The sequence below is a fragment of the Phalangium opilio genome, unplaced genomic scaffold (assembly GCF_054372755.1).
Source record: "Phalangium opilio isolate 3A_F unplaced genomic scaffold, DU_Popi_V2 ptg000540l_1, whole genome shotgun sequence".
NCBI lineage: Eukaryota > Metazoa > Arthropoda > Arachnida > Opiliones > Phalangiidae > Phalangium > Phalangium opilio.
Genome location: NW_028324244.1, coordinates 1,688,633 through 1,695,853, shown reverse-complemented (window position 1 = coordinate 1,695,853; position 7,221 = coordinate 1,688,633). Strand labels below are relative to the sequence as shown.

At 37.9% G+C, this 7,221-nt stretch overlaps 1 long non-coding RNA gene across 1 annotated transcript in view; it reads right to left on the bottom strand.

Annotated features, from left to right (window-relative positions):
• Positions 1-2,001: 2,001 nt before the first annotated feature.
• LOC149588571 (uncharacterized) overlaps positions 2,002-7,221 on the bottom strand; it is a 167,776-nt gene continuing 162,556 nt past the window's right edge. The window contains exons 2-3 of the long non-coding RNA XR_016379915.1: positions 2,912-3,649; positions 2,002-2,140 (exon numbers count right to left, since the gene is read on the bottom strand). This is a non-coding gene — a long non-coding RNA (uncharacterized LOC149588571). The remainder of the gene's footprint in view (positions 2,141-2,911; positions 3,650-7,221) is intronic.

Below are 7,221 nucleotides of genomic sequence, written 5' to 3'. Positions count from 1 at the left end.
ATAGATTTGAGGAGAAGCGACGCCTGGTGAGGCGCTGTCAAAGGCTTAGTAATGCAGACTAAATAGGAGAAGATGAAAGTCCTGCAAAACTAACTAACCGAATGTAGTACTTCAATTCTCGCTTGTCGTTCTGTTAGAACTAGCTCGAGCTGTAAGTCTCTCAGTAGCATTACGAACTTGTATAGGTAGTGTCATACTTATTGAACATATCTATAAACTTATGCTATAACGTAGTGTATCTACATAACGGCAACGAAGTCCTCTCAGCATCCTCGGTGGCGTTTTGGTAGGGGTCGTGCCTGGTACGAAAAGGTGAGCAATTAACCCTTTGTCTCAAAAATAGAAGCTAATTCGAGAGAAAGTAGCTTAATTCTATTATCAAATGGCGCTAGGCAGCGCCGCTTAACAATCCAGGTAGGTGCGTGCGCGAGGTACTCTGAAACGCTGAGAGACTCTCATTGCCGCACATGGTTCACGAATAAAACTACTCCATTTCGCCTCCTTCCTCCAAGACACTACAGCTTCCATAGACTGCAACTATCTCGCTTAGGGATCGTTAGAACAGTTTCATCCGGAATGATCCGGGATGCCCTAGGCTGTGTTATATTCAAGGGGATTTAGCTTAGACGAATGTCCCCCGCATGAAGTGTCAAACGGACGCCACACCACTCTCTCGACTGGCTGGTTTCGTACCAGCTTGGAGGCCTTCGACCAATCGAAAGCCAGTTCAGTTATTAAGATTATATTATGGATTTTAATGAGGCAGAAAATTGGTTTCCCCCTCAGGAGTTTTATTTTAATGAATTTAGATTTTAGGTTAAAACGGATGGTCGTGATTCTAAAGAGGTTTATGGGAGATAAAATGTTTAACAATTCTTCGTAGGAAACGGAAGTCTTGCTCTAGAAGGCCGAGAAGTCTGGTAAGTACATTAGTACGGACATTATGATCTCTAGAGGAGAGGTTAACCTCTTCGGGAGCTCACAAGGTTATGAATAATGTTTGAGGTCACGCGTATGATAGAATCTATTAAAGGGTTTACAAGTAGCAGAATGTCCCTGTCAGTTCTTTGTCCTACCCTAATTTAGGCCGTTATTACGCCTTAACCTAAATTCAGGCACTTGAACATGAGTCCTTAACTTGGTTAATGTCTTCCATGACCAATAACAGCTCTTAATAATAATAATAATCTACTCTTTGATAAAGGTAGATAACATGGGGTTGATAACGACAGTTCATTGGTAATTCGAAGGATTATGACTAAGCGTGCTGTTTCGCGTAAAACTTCTAATGTTAGCAGCTAGCACTCCATTTTATCTTCCCGTAGAGACAATAAGAGTCAAAGGTAGTCAGCTGCCATATCTACATTGAGAAAGTTTGAGGTCTGAGTTTTGATTCTTTAGATTCAATAGCGACATCTCGTGTTAAAATATTATTACCCTAACTTTATATGAATTCACATATAAAAATATTAATACATTTCAGTATTAAATAATAATTTATTAATAATTTTTCAATTATGTTTGTACTAAAATATCCTCAAACAATCCTCACTAGAGTGCGCTGCTTTATTACGAATTTTTTAGTACTTTTCTAAAATTCTAATTGTCTGTCTTGTCTAATTCCGTTTTCCATTGGTCGATAGCAGTCTGTTACCATGGAGAAATATTAAAGGAGACTTTCATTTATATAAAGCAATTTTAAAGGAATATTAATGTTAACTCCAATAAAACTACTCCATGGAAATAGCTAATGGAAAAAGCACAAGATGCGGGATTTAAAATTGTCGGCTGCTTAGACCATAGCCCACTCGATGACGAGCAACACGACGCAAGTTGCTCGCGCTATAGAAGCCCGTTCGATTACATGTATAAGCGCTACTTTTGAAGATTATTCAAAGGAACCCAAAATTAACATTAAGTTCTATGGGAGGAGGTAGCTTTCTTGGCCAGATCTTTTCTCCTATACATCCGAATGACCTGAAATTTTAATGAGACGTGTGTTTTGGCGTGTTTTATTATTCTAAAAAGGATTCAAGCTTCTAGAGTGGATAGTTTTTCTTATAAAAATTATTTTCCAAAGTCACAATGATGGCTTCAGTGCTAAGACTGAATATATCTTCGGATCTACTGGTCCAATGTCCTGAAATTTGAATGAGAGGTGTGTTACAATATATTCTATTCTATTAAAGGGGCTGACCGACCCCCTCTCCTTTTTAACCCACCCGCTATGCTAAGCTCTATGAGGAAGATCGTCGTTTGTCACATGGTCCGGACAGCCCCTTTAAAAAGATTCAAGCTTTTAGAGTTGATATATTTTTTAATAACAGTTAATTTCCAATGTCAAAATTGTAAATTCAGTATTCAATCCCCAATATCTTTGGATCTAATGGTCCAAATGTAATGAGACTAATGAGAGGTGTGTTACAATATATTATACCAGGAGTTCATAATAACCCCCCTTAGGAGTTCATAATAACCCCCCTTAGGAGTTCATAATAACCCCCCTTAGGAGTTCATAATAACCCCCCTTAGGAGTTCATAATAACCCCCCTTAGGAGTTCATAATAACCCCCCTTAGGAGTTCATAATAACCCCCCTTAGGAGTTCATAATAACCCCCCTTAGGAGTTCATAATAACCCCCCTTAGGAGTTCATAATAACCCCCCTTAGGAGTTCATAATAACCCCCCTTAGGAGTTCATAATAAGCCCCCTTAGGAGTTCATAATAACCCCCCTTAGGAGTTCATAATAACCCCCCTTAGGAGTTCATAATAACCCCCCTTAGGAGTTCATAATAACCACCCTTCGGGGAGAAGTATGAAACTGGCCATAGTGCTAATGGTAAAAATCGCGAACAACAAGATTCTGTCGTTGTGCATAGAAAGGATTAGCCTGTTTATGGACATACAACCTTACAGTATATTGTAGTGGTATCTATGCTCCTTGGTTTTCGTTCCAAAACTTCCGTTGGCTGGGATCTCCGTCGAAAAGAAAAATGGCCTTATGGTGGACGTAGAAACACGTTGCAATTCTTATATTAAAGATACTGCGAATAAATATGTCCAAACCGTTTTAATTTAACCACGGAATTCTCACTCACACAATCACAACAAAACATCATTGACGATCGACTAAATGTTTTGTAAAAAACTAGAAACCCCGACTAAAAGTCAACTTCTTAGTCAAGGCTTAATTTACACCGTTCCGACAGAAGCAGACGTGAGCCATTTTCGCTCCCAAAATCACAAGATAAAGTGCTAAACCGTAAGTGTGTAAGTTAATGCGCGTGGGCGTATAAAATGGGGTAACTATTTCTTTGGGAGTTAAGCGGTGTATGAATCCGCTGAGCTCAGGGAGAGAGGGAGAAGCCGCCTAATGCTAACAGAACTCGTATCTAGCGGGAAGGGGTTGAAAACGGGGGTATGAAATACTATGTTCTCTCTCTCTACCTTGGGTCATTCGGTGGATCATTGAGCATGCGCGAAGTGACATCACGAATAGTCGCTACATGAGATAAAAACTTTGGATTTTGCGCAGTAGAGCTCGCGGTGGCCCGGGCGATACTACCCCATTTGGCTGGGAAATTTACTTCCCCCACCCAAAAGAGAGACACCTCGCGCTATTCACGCGGCATCTCCCTCTCTCCCTGCTGAGCTTTACGGCGAAACTTTCTTGCTACGGGCTTTTTAACCAGTTTCGTACTTCGGGTTGATTGTACCTAAAAAGACTAAAAACTTTCAAATTAAATAGCTTTGTCAAAATGATAAATTTATTACTTTCACCCCCTTTCCAAAATGAAACATATTCCTTGCACTTGACACTAAAAATTTTGTGACGGTCCGTGACTAGTGGGAGGGAGGGGTTCTTCCACGCGTGACGTCACATTTAACATTGATTTTGTTACGAAGTCAGTAAGACGCCGATTCCCTATTTCAACATTCAAAGAAATCGAAGGGGAATTTAGAATCTAGGCAAAAGAAAATATATATATACAGATGTTCTTTCTCTTTCAAACGCTTCTTTCCATAAGTTCATGTTAGAAATTTATAAGATGCGATAAGTATGCGAAGGCGTAAGTTGTAAACTAAAACTTTCTGTACGTGTATTAATTGAACGTTAAGTACGTAATCATTTTAGCACTGTTAAAAGTAACTCGATCATCGAGGGGATAATCACTAAAACTTTCTGTAATTCTATTAAGGGTTACTTGTTTGTAATCAGTTTAGCATTTTTAAAGCTAAAACCTCGTTTTTAGAATGGCCTTACGGGTAATCATTTTAGCAATGTTAAGGGTAGCGCATCGAGGGGCTATTCACATAAATTTTATGTAGGCCTGTTAAGTACGGTACGATGTGGCTACTATTATGAGCCCAGCCCTTGGGCCATCTTGTTTAACTTTTATTTATTAGAAAATTTTGTTTAATCAAATCTTTCGTGTTCAAGCATTATTATTTGCCGGTTCAAGCAAATTAATGAATATTTCTGTTTAGTTCTATCATGGAAGCACTAATTTATTTATTTAGCTATATATATATAAATCAAAGTCCTGACTGACAGACTGACTGATAATCAACGCCCAGCCCAAACCGCTTGCCCTAGAAGGCTGAAAATTTGCAGAAACGTTACTCATAAGTAGTATTCGCGTACTAAGAAAGATTTTCCCAATCCGTCGCCATCTTAATAAATGGCGCCCCGAAATGTAAAAATTCTTCTCTATGCAACAAAGTCCGCGCGATTCAACCGATCTCGCAAATATTTAGTACACTGGTTTCCTTTAACCTATAAACGGGCTGAATGGTCTTTTGGGCTCGATTTGTTGCCATCTTTTTAAATGGCGGCCAGAAATTTTAAAACCCTTCTTTATGGAATAATGTCCGCGTGAAAAGTAATAAAAATGTCCCTAGGGGCTGACGGGCAACGACGAGTGCCTTCGCTCTTGGAGTGCTGCAAAAATATTAGTCATCAGTAAAATCTACCCATTCTTTATATCATTTTGATGGAAGTTCTTATTACACGCGAGCGACGCCGCGGTTAACATCTAGTTTATTATAATTGCAGATGTTCGATATTTATTCAAACGTTCCTGGCAATTCCGGCGTTACTCTATTCCTTGCCGCCATATTGGTATTTCTTTCTAAGCTATAAATGTTTATGTTAAGTACAATATACGAGGGGTCCGACTATACCAAAAAAAGCGTACGGAATTTCGGGATTTCTTCTTGATTTCGAGTGGCTAAACACTCGCTCATTCTGTAGAAAAGCGCTACTTGGAAGTGCAAATTTATTTTTAAATCCATCCACCGGACTGAAACAATGGTTGGGTAGTTATTTTTGTATATTAATTGGTCTTAGTTCCGAGGTAATTATTTAGCAACTCTGGGTTATCTAAACAAATAATTTAATACGAAGTTATAACAAGACGACCCAAGGGCTGGGCTCGTAATAGTAGCCACATCGTGCTGTACTTCGATGCGCATCCTTTAACAGTGGTAAAACATGGTACCCGTAAATACCCATTAAAAGAAGTACAGAAAATCAGAGTGAATAGCCCCTCCATACTCTAACAAAAAATTAGAACCCTTAATCCTTATTTCAATAAATTTACTTACGTTATAAGTGTAATATCCGGGGCCACAAGTTAGTACTTTCTTTAAAAACTCTTCTCGTTTTGTGGAGAAATAGATGTGTTTTGGGAACGGTCCCCTTTCGCTAGCTCGATAGAGAAGCTCTCCAGGATTACAGTTTAACAAAGCTTGTTTTACAAATACGAAGGTGTACTTTGGTTACTTTTTTTAAGGGTTGGTCGCTTTAGAAACTGAAAGCTAAAGGTTTTTAATTCTGTTATTTTTGTATTCAAGGTTGGGTGGGGTTTTTTTACTATTGTTCACTTGCACTTATATATATTACTTTTATATGCTTAATCTATACATGGTTAATATTATTTACGCAATTTTTCAACACTCCAGTGACTTTACGCACTTCCTATCTGGACGCAAAAGCATAATGCTCCGTTTTGCCACCAAATACCCTGGTTTTCCATCCCAACAACCTCGTTTTCCACCGTAGGATATTAGCGTGGAAAAACAGTGGAAATTCTAAGCCGATTAAAATTTGTTAATAATAGAAATTTTCTTATTATTTTCAGTACCTGGACTCAACACTCGGAAGTTACGCGTTTATAAAAATATTCTTATTATTTTCATTATTAATCTTTTTAATAAAATCTAATGTATCAATGAAATATATTTCAAAATAAAAACTTGCATTAATATTTAGAAAATATTACTTGATAAAATTATTTTCTATTTATAAGCTTATTAATTTTAGTTATGGCGTCAAATAATAAAAAGAATAAAAGACCTTAACCAAAGTCATAATGAATGATGACCACATTTTTGAAAAGTATTTTAATTACAAAGTTTTATTAAATCCGAATGTATCTGATGGAATATATTTCGAAATAAAATATTGCAATAATATTTATAAGTCTGCCTGACAAATTTATTTTTACTTGTAAGCTTACTAATTATAGTTAGTTGCTAAGGTATAGAGTATTTAGAGTATGATTAAAGTGCTTTCCCAACATAGTAGAGCCGTGAGTCGAGTATGAATATTTTGAATACAATTTCAAAGTATAATGAATGATTTTATTCGAAGTGCATTGCACCAAGAAGTTATATCTAGTATCTCAGAGAGAAGGTATAAATTCGCCAGATTTCCAGCTTTATCTCCAGTCAAAACGTAGGTCCGGAGTTAATCCCCGTCTCTAAATTACAACCAGCATCTCATTGGTTCTTGAAAACCCACGTCAGCGCGACGACGCGAGTGACGAAAATTACGTATTTTCCGACTGAGGAGAGGCGCCTCCTTTTACGTCCCCCCTTGTATTTTGAAAGGGGGACTGGGACTATGGCGCGCGAGTACAATGGCATCTTATACCTTCTCTCTGAGATACTGATATAACTTCTTGATTGCACTGAAGCGTGTCGTAGCAGCCAAGTAAAACAAACAAACTAATGCTTTAACTAGTGCTGGTTACATAACTGTGTGTTTGCTTATGTGTGTGGTAGTGAACGGATTAAAGGTTGCGTCTGGATTACGAGAAATTATCGAGGGGCTACTCACAAAAAACTCGTTAGTGATTTTAAACGGGATAGGGATTTGGGGTTACTTAGGGGCTATGGGTTATTATTATTATTAATATTAACGGATAATTAAGCA